This window comes from Ascaphus truei, chromosome 19 (genome assembly GCF_040206685.1).
Source record: "Ascaphus truei isolate aAscTru1 chromosome 19, aAscTru1.hap1, whole genome shotgun sequence".
Classification (NCBI taxonomy): domain Eukaryota; kingdom Metazoa; phylum Chordata; class Amphibia; order Anura; family Ascaphidae; genus Ascaphus; species Ascaphus truei.
In genome coordinates this window covers 26270957-26281405 of record NC_134501.1, presented here as the reverse complement: position 1 = coordinate 26281405, position 10449 = coordinate 26270957, and positions in this window count along the sequence as shown.

The following is a 10449-nucleotide window of genomic DNA, read 5'->3' as shown; positions in this document are numbered from 1 at the left end:
TGTATGTGTATACCGGTATTACCTCTCTGGGTGTGTATGTGAATACCGGTATTACCTCTCTGGGCGTGTATGTGTATACCGGTATTACCTCTCTGGGCGTGTATGTGTATACCGGTATTACCTCTCTGGGCGTGTATGTGTATACCGGTATTACCTCTCTGGGTGTGTATGTGTATACCGGTATTACCTCTCTGGGCGTGTATGTGTATACCAGTATTACCTCTCTGGGTGTGTATGTGTATACCGGTATTACCTCTCTGATTGTGTATGTGTATACCGGTATTACCTCTCTGGGTGTGTATGTGTATACCGGTATTACCTCTCTGGGCGTGTATGTGTATACCAGTATTACCTCTCTGGGTGTGTATGTGCATACCGGTATTACCTCTCTGATTGTGTATGTGTATACCGGTATTACCTCTCTGGGCGTGTATGTGTATACCGGTATTACCTCTCTGGGTGTGTATGTGTATACCGGTAATACCTCTCTGGGCGTGTATGTGTATACCAGTATTACCTCTCTGGGTGTGTATGTGTATACCGGTATTACCTCTCTGGGCGTGTATGTATATACCGGTATTACCTCTCTGGGTGTGTATGTGTATACCGGTATTACCTCTCTGGGTGTGTATGTGTATACCGGTATTACCTATCTGGGTGTGTATGTGTAAACCGGTATTACCTCTCTGGGCGTGTATGTGTATACCGGTATTACCTCTCTGGGCGTGTATGTGTATACCAGTATTACCTCTCTGGGTGTGTATGTGTATACCGGTATTACCTCTCTGGGCGTGTATGTGTATACCGGTATTACCTCTCTGGGTGTGTATGTGTATACCGGTATTACCTCTCTGGGCGTGTATGTGTATACCGGTATTACCTCTCTGGGCGTGTATGTGTATACCGGTATTACCTCTCTGGGCGTGTATGTGGATACCGGTATTACCTCTCTGGGCGTGTATGTGTATACCGGTATTACCTCTCTGAGTGTGTATGTGTATACCGGTATTACCTCTCTGGGTGTGTATGTGTATACCGGTATTACCTCTCTGGGTGTGTGTGTGTATACCGGTATTACCTCTCTGGGCGTGTATGTGTATACCAGTATTACCTCTCTGGGTGTGTATGTGTATACCGGTATTACCTCTCTGATTGTGTATGTGTATACCGGTATTACCTCTCTGGGTGTGTATGTGTATACCGGTATTACCTCTCTGGGCGTGTATGTGTATACCAGTATTACCTCTCTGGGTGTGTATGTGCATACCGGTATTACCTCTCTGATTGTGTATGTGTATACCGGTATTACCTCTCTGGGTGTGTATGTGTATACCGGTATTACCTCACTGGACGTGTATGTATATACCGGTATTACCTCTCTGGGCGTGAATGTGCATACCGGTATTACCTCTCTGATTGTGTATGTGTATACCGGTATTACCTCTCTGGGCGTGTATGTGTATACCGGTATTACCTCTCTGGGCGTGTATGTGTATACCGGTATTACCTCTCTGGGCGTGTATGTGTATACCGGTATTACCTCTCTGGGCGTGTATGTGTATACCGGTATTACCTCTCTGGGTGTGTATGTGTATACCGGTATTACCTCTCTGGGTGTGTATTTGTATACCGGTATTACCTCTCTGGGCGTGTATGTGTATACCAGTATTACCTCTCTGGGTGTGTATGTGTATACCGGTATTACCTCTCTGATTGTGTATGTGTATACCGGTATTACCTCTCTGGGTGTGTATGTGTATACCGGTATTACCTCTCTGGGCGTGTATGTGTATACCAGTATTACCTCTCTGGGTGTGTATGTGCATACCGGTATTACCTCTCTGGGTGTGTATGTGCATACCGGTATTACCTCTCTGATTGTGTATGTGTATACCGGTATTACCTCTCTGGGCGTGTATGTGTATACCGGTATTACCTCTCTGGGTGTGTATGTGTATACCGGTATTACCTCTCTGGGCGTGTATGTATATACCGGTATTACCTCTCTGGGTGTGTATGTGTATACCGGTATTACCTCTCTGGGTGTGTATGTGTATACCGGTATTACCTATCTGGGTGTGTATGTGTATACCGGTATTACCTCTCTGGGCGTGTATGTGTATACCGGTATTACCTCTCTGGGCGTGTATGTGTATACCAGTATTACCTCTCTGGGTGTGTATGTGTATACCGGTATTACCTCTCTGGGCGTGTATGTGTATACCGGTATTACCTCTCTGGGCGTGTATGTGTATACCGATATTACCTCTCTGGGCGTGTATGTGTATACCGGTATTACCTCTCTGGGCGTGTATGTGTATACCGGTATTACCTCTCTGGGTGTGTATGTGTATACCGGTATTACCTCTCTGGGCGTGTATGTGTATACCGGTATTACCTCTCTGGGCGTGTATGTGGAAACCGGTATTACCTCTCTGGGCGTGTATGTGTATACCGGTATTACCTCTCTGGGTGTGTATGTGTATACCGGTATTACCTCTCTGGGTGTGTGTGTGTATACTGGTATTACCTCTCTGGGCGTGTATGTGTATACCAGTATTACCTCTCTGGGTGTGTATGTGTATACCGGTATTACCTCTCTGATTGTGTATGTGTATACCGGTATTACCTCTCTGGGAGTGTATGTGTATACCGGTATTACCTCTCTGGGCGTGTATGTGTATACCAGTATTACCTCTCTGGGTGTGTATGTGCATACCGGTATTACCTCTCTGATTGTGTATGTGTATACCGGTATTACCTCTCTGGGTGTGTATGTGTATACCGGTATAACCTCTCTGGACGTGTATGTATATACCGGTATTACCTCTCTGGGCGTGTATGTGCATACCGGTATTACCTCTCTGATTGTGTATGTGTATACCGGTATTACCTCTCTGGGTGTGTATGTGTATACCGGTATTACCTCTATGGGCGTGTATGTGTATACCAGTATTACCTCTCTGGGTGTGTATGTGTATACCGGTATTACCTCTCTGGTTGTGTATGTGTATACCGGTATTACCTCTCTGTGTGTGTATGTGTATACCGGTATTACCTCTCTGGGCGTATATATGTGTATACCGGTATTACCTCTCTGGGCGTGTATGTGTATACCGGTATTATCTCTCTGGGCGTGTATGTGTATACCGGTATTACCTCTCTGGGCATATATGTGTATACCGGTATTACCTCTCTGGGGGTGTATGTGTATGTGCATACCGGTATTACCTCTCTGGGCGTGTATGTGTATACCGGTATTACCTCTCTGGGGGTGTATGTGTATACCGGTATTACCTCCCTGGGCGTGTATGTGTATACCGGTATTACCTCTCTGGGCAGGTATGTGTATACCGGTATTACCTCTCTTGGCATGTATGTGTATACCGGTATTACCTCTCTGGGCGTGTATGTGTATACCGGTATTACCTCTCTGTGCGTGTATGTGTATGTCGGTATTATCTCTCTGGGCGTGTATGTGTATACCGGTATTACCTCTCTGGGCGTGTTTGGGTATACCGGTATTACCTCTCTGGGCGTGTATGTGTATACCAGTATTACCTCTCTGGGCGTGTATATGTATACCGGTATTACCTCTCTGGGCGTGTATGTGTATACCGGTATTACCTCTCTGGGCGTATATGTGTACAGTATACCGGTATTACCTCTCTGGACATGTATCTGTATACAGGTATTACCTTTATAACCAGGTCCCCTCTGGGTCCCCCTCGTACCCCCCACCTCTGGTCCCTCTGGTTACCTCCCCCCCCCCCACACACACACACACTTCTGCTGCGGCAAGGAAAGCTCAGGCTAGTGCAGGTGCCGTCGGAGATAGAGGTAGACCCGTCTGTAGTCAGGGAGGTTGCAGAGAGGAGTGCGGGCAGTACAGGGAGCACTCCGAGGCTCCGCGGCGCACCCGGCAAGCGGGGGCCGCCATTTTATATATCGCGCATGCGCAATAGGAGGCCCAATAGTTGCGTCGTCCTTTGGAGTGGGTTTGGCTCCTGTGGACAACGGGTGGTTAGGTGCCCAAGGCACCTCAGTACTTTGGGGGAATCCCACCAGGGTATATAAGGTGGTGGTTGGACAGTGGGGCACTGTGTGGGCAAGACTGTGCGAGGCCTATATATATATGTTATTAGTTGTGTACCAGTAAAGATAATCTGTTATAACACTGTGTGTATATCATTTCTCTACTGTGTGTTCCTGGGCAGGGGTTATCCAATTGTGCTTGGATCCCTCCCAGGTGGAGGCGTTGTCATCACACATATCAGGTACACCCCAGGCTTCCTGCAGAGGAGGATCAGGCCTCCTGTGAGCCCAACAGGTAACGCACCACATGTAGTCACCCTAGACACGGGGGAAAGGGGGCTACATTTGGAGGCGCTGCTGAGATTCAGACCTGGAGTGCTCGAATCAGCAGTAAAATTAGCAACATCATGTTTGTGCCCTCAAAGATAGAGGTCCATGACTGGGCCTTAGAGCTCCACGGGCCTCCCCACCGCGTGGTCGCAGTGGGCGGAGTTCCCGCTCTCACGCCCCAGAGTGCCGTCTATGATGACATAAGAAAGCTCCCTGGCTTAGCATGGGTCCTAGGCCGAAGATATGACCCCACATTCCATTGGAGTGCCCTAATATTAGCCAAGGACCAAGAAATATGTGAGGAAGATACTCCTCAGGACCTAGATCTACCGGAGGCTCCGCCCACAGGTTTCCCACTCATATACCCTGGGTTACCAGATCCCCTGGCAGCGTCCACCCCAGTACTCTCCTCAGTGGTCCCCTATCAGGCTGAAGCTTCAACCTCTTCCTATATTCCATGGGAGAGGAGAACTACAGCCCCAGCCTCGAGTTCAACACCAACCAGAGCAGACTTACCCATACCCTGGGTAACCTTCACTCCAAGTACGGTGCTAGAGGCATCCCGCCGAGCCGAAACTCCATCCCCTTCACCTACCCCCAGCCGGTATGAGAGTAGTTTTACGCAGGCTCCTAGCCAAGGGCCTGAATATCACAGTCGTCTGTCAACTGGCGGCTCAGACTTGGGAGTAACCCCACCCCAATTGGTAGAGGCATTAACACAGTCCGCACAAGGCCACCACTACCACAAACTAAAAGCATTCTCTGGGGTGCGACCCACCCCGCTTGAAGAAGAGTTTGAAGAATGGAGGGACCATGTGGTGCAAGTACTGCCAGAGTGGACGTGCATGGACTCTGTAAAAAGGCAGCGAATACTAGAGTGTCTGCGGCCCCCGGCTGCCAAGCTAGTGCGACTGTATCACGAGTGCCAAGCTGACGCACAGGCTCAAGATCTGATTCGGGCCTTAACTAAGACCTATGGCAAGAAGGACGACCCCATTGCGTTGTTGGCCCAGTTTCACGCCCTCAGGCAAAAAGAGCATGAGGAATTGTCTAATTTCCTCCAACGGCTGCAGCTGGCCCTGTGGACGCTGATCAACAAAAAGGTAATCCATGTGGCCGAGCGGGATGACTATCGGACCAAGCAGTTCCTGTGGAGAGCTTCACTCACTCATCCCTCAGTGGCTAGAATCTGCTGTAACCTCTCCACGGAGAACCCTCCTAGCTACGAGGACCTCATGGATCGAATCCAAGACCAAGATGTCATCTTACAGTTTCAGACCCCTGGGCGGTTTCGTGACTTGTCCAAAGAAGAGAGACATGCGACTCCCTCAAAGGAATTTCGAAAGGAAGAGACCAAGGGGGCGTCTGTCCCGAAACCAAAAGAGGCAGAAAGTTCAGAGGACCGCTCCCCTTGGAGGGCGCCTGCCCCCACATCCAGGATGCCCGGGAGAGAAACTCCTACCTCCAGGACCGGTGCGAATCAAATTGACGGCTGCTATTACAAAGGTAATGTGCAGGGAGTGACTTGGGGCGCACTCCAACCCTAAGGCTGCGTTCCCGCTAGCGCTGAGCAAGCGGCGCTTGCGGCAGTTACTTACACTTGTACCCGGCTCGCCCGGGGAATGTATCTTCCCTCCCCCCCCACTGGTACATCTTCCCCCGCTGCCGCCACATTCCCCCCCCCCCCCGTTGGTACATCTCCCCACGCTGCCAGCACATCGCCCCCCCCCCTGCTGCCAGCACATCTCCCCCCCCCTCCCCCCCTCCCCCGCTGGCGGCACACTTCCCCGCGCTGCTTTAGGCTGCGGCCATGCTGCCGCTGAGCTGGCTCATGTTTGAGAGCGGTGACGTCACCAGATCTCCAAGCATGAGCGATCGGCTGTCCTGCAATTTTTTTTAGAGCAGGAGCGGGGGGGGGGGGGGAGGGTGGGAGGGGGTAAGGCTATTAGGGGAGGGGGCTATATGTGTGTGTGTCTCTCTGTGTCTCTTTGTGTGTGTGTGTCTCTGTGTCTTCTTTTTCCCTCTACAACCTTCGCTCCCCTCTCTCCCCCCCCACTGCTCTCTCCCCCCATTGCTCGCTCTCTCTCCCCCCCTCTGTCTCTCCCTTCACCACTCTCCTTTCTCTCCCTTACCCTCTCTCTTTCTCCCTTCTCTCCTTTCCCCCCTCCCAATCTGTTTCCCCCCTCCCACTCCATTCCCCCCTCACTCCGTAATCCCCCTCACTCCGTTTTCTCCACTCACTCAGTTCCCCCCTCACTCCGTTTCCCCCATCACTCCGTTTTCTCCCCCCCTCCCTCACTCACTCCATTTTCTCCCCTCTCCCTCCCTCCCTCACTCCATTTCTCCCCCCTCCCTCACTCATTCACTCAGTTTTCTCCCCACCCATACTCTGTTTTCTCCCCCCTCCCTCACTCACTCTGTTTTCTCCCCCCATTACTCACTATGTTTTCTCCCCCCCATTACTCACTCTGTTTTCTCCCCCCCTCACTCACTCCGTTTTCTCCCCCCTCACTCACTCTGTTTTCTCCCCCCCACTCACTCTGTTTTCTCCCCCCCACTCACTCCGTTTTCTCCCCCCACTCACTCTGTTTTCTCCCCTCACTCCGTTTTCTCCCCCCCCTCCCTCCCTCCATTTTCTCCCCCCCCCTCAATCACTCTTCTCCCCCGCCCTCACTCACTCTGTTTTCTCCCCCCCATACTCACTCCATTTTCTCCCCCCCTCACTCACTCCTTTTCTTCCCCCTCACTCACTCTGTTTTCTCCCCCCCCTCACTCACTCTGTTTTCTCCCCCCTCACTCACTCCATTTTCTTCCCCCTCACTCACTCCATTTTTCCCCTCACTCACTCCGTTTTCTTCCCCCACCTCACTCCGTTTTCTTTTTTCCCCTCACTCACTCTGTTTTCTCCCCCCCACTCACTCTGTTTTCTCCCCCTCACTCACTCCATTTTCTTCCCCACTCCGTTTTCTCCCCCACTCTGTTTTCTCCCCCCCACTCACTCCGTTTTCTCCCCCCCACTCACTCTGTTTTCTCCCCCCCACTCACTCTGTTTTCTCTCCCCCCTCACTCACTCTGTTTTCTCTCCCCCCTCACTCACTCCGTTTTCTCCCCCCTCACTCACTCCGTTTTCTTTCCCCCCTCACTCCGTTTTCTTCTCCCACCTCACTCACTCCGTTTTCTTCCCCCAGCTTACTCCAATTTCTTCCCACCTCACTCTGTTTTCTCTCTCCCCCTCACTCCGTTTTCTTCCCCCCTCACTCCGTTTTCTTCCCCCCCACTCCATTTTCTTACCCCCTCATTCTGTTTTCTCTCCCCCCACTCACTCCGTTTTCTCCCCCTCTCCCCCTTCAGTACATCTCCTCTGCACATCTCACATCAGACACACAGCACTGAAGCACTGACACTCCCCTTCCCTTAGTAGCCACGCCCCCCGCCCCCCTGCTCGTGCATTAGAATGTCCATAATTTGGGAGGTGAGTCACATTGGAAGCTCAAAATATTTGCCTTGACCTACAAATCCGCCGCAGAATGTACAGTGCAAGTTTCGTGGTGCTACGTGGTGCCATTTGTGAGATTTCGATGCTTCTGACATACAAACAAACGGGAAACTTAGAATTATAGTATAGATTTTAGTCCCCGCTCACGCTGTGCGTGCGCGCTCATGCGCGGGCACACACGCTCACCCGCACTCGTCACTTAAGTAAACAAAAAAACTATACTTACCCACGCGCTCAACTACCCTTCATTTAGACAGGGGGCAGGTCGGAGCTCACTTATACAGGATACTCGAATATGCCATCTCTGTAAGAAACCAGGACACATAGCCAGATATTGCCGGCAAGGGAAGAATGGACCAAGTACTATGATAACCAATGTTGGTGGGTTCACTAAGGAAGTGCCCATCAGAGGGAAAATAGTGAAGGCCGTCATAGACACTGGGAGTGAAAGTACCTTGGTAAAGAAGGGACAATATTCCAAAGGAATACCAGTGGGCTCTCTGGATACAATATGTCCATGGACATTATAAGCGGTGTCCAATCATTCCGCTGCCCATCACCGTTGGTACGGTAACACATGTAGTACAGGCCCGGGTAGTAGAAAATATGCCCTACATGGTGATTCTGGGGCGAGACTTTCCAGATCTGTTGGGACTATTGACTCACTGTTCAGCAGTTACCACAAGGGCCCAAGAGAAGAAGCAGGCTGAAAAGGAGAAAGACATGTCCTTGGAAACTTCTGTGGATGGGCTTTTTCCTTTTCACCCAGAGATCTTTGGTGAAGAAGGGAGAGACAGGAAATCCCGTAGGCAAAGAAGAAAGGACAAAGCACTCGGTCCTAGAGAATTAGGGGTGCAGGACTTGGACGAGGTCAATAATGTTTGGGGAAAGGATATTGTAGAGGCGCAACAGCAGGACAGCTCACTAACCCCTTTTTTCCAGCAGGTGGTATCCCAGACTGAAGAGATGAGCGAGTTTGGGCCCATACCATCATATGTATTACAGCAGGGCGTATTAACCAGGGTGCGCAAGGATCCTCAGTCTTCTTTGCAGATGGAGCAGGTCATGGTGCCAAAGTTATTTTGAAAGGAGACTCTTCGACTGGCACATGATATTCCCATGGTGGGAGTGGGGTCATATGGGGAGAGTCAAGACCCTATGTAGAATATTAATGCATTTTTTGGGGCCTAAAGTACATAAGGATGTGGGAGAATACGGTGTCTCTTGTCCTATGTGTCAGCAGGTGGCCCCAGTAAACCTCATGGATCAGGGGGAATTGATCCCTATATCAGTAGTTGGAGAAGCTTTTGACCGGGTGGTCATGGTTCTAAAGGTAATCAGTATATACTGGTACTATGTGATTACGCCACCAGGTATCCAGAAGCAATTCCCCTGCCCAGTGTTACTGCTAAGAATGTAGCGAATGCTCTTATTCAGGTATTTGCAAGGGTAGGAATCCCTCGTGAAATTCTCACAGATCAGGGGTCAAATGTCATGTCAAACCTAATGAAGGAGGTGTATTAGTTGTTGGGAATCCAGACCCTACGTACATCCTCATATCATCCCCAAACTGATGGTTTAGTAGAAAGGCTAAACGGGACACTAAAAAGGATGATTAGAAAGGTGGTAGATGAGCAGCCTAACAAATGGGACCAGTGGTTGCCTTTTATTTATTGTTTTCATACAGGGAGGTACCACAAGCCTCAACAGGGTTTTTACCCGTTTGAGCTCCTTTATGGAAGACAACCCAGTCTGCTAGCGTTAATCAAAGATTCCTGGGTGCAGCGGGACCCTTTGAGGGATAATATAGTAGGGTATATCACCCAGATGAGGGAACGGAGCATCCGGATACAGGATCTGGCTAATGAAAATTTGAGGGAGGCTCAACAACACCAGAAAGTGTGGTATGACAAAAAGTCCAGAGATAGGGTATACCTTCCTGGGGAAAAAGTGCTCCTCTTATTGCCTGATAGAGATAATAAACTGGTAGCTAGATGGCCATGACCATATACCATTGTGGAAAGAAAGGGGGCTGTGAACTACCAAGTAAGCATACCAGGAAGAAGGGACCAGTCCACATACCATGTTTATTTGTTAAAAGGTTGGAAAGAGAGAAAAATGTATTGTTGATGGTCCCGAGAGAGTGTGAACCTGATATGGCAGGTGAGGCATATCAGAGATTGCATTTGGAAGGTAAGGAGGGCGGAGGTTCCCTATTTCTCACTGCTGGAGAGTAAAATTGTAGCATCCCTGTCAGATACAAAAGTATGTTTGAGAAAAATCCTATCTGTTTCCCTCTTAAAGTGGAGGATATGTGACAGGGCTGCTTGTAAATTTGTGTGTAGAGTAAAGTGCATATTTGTTTTCTTGCAATTAGTGCACCGCTTGTGTCTGTCTTTTCTGTTGTCTTTTTCTCTATTCTTCCCTAAACGTTACTAACTTTCCATGTGGTGTCCTGAAGGCCGTCACATGAATGCAGGAATGTTTTATTCGCTGCACAGTGTTAATGTATTTTACACATGCAGGCAGGAATGAAGGGGGGTTAATCCTTAATGGCCAGGTATAATAAATATAGACAAATCCTTGCC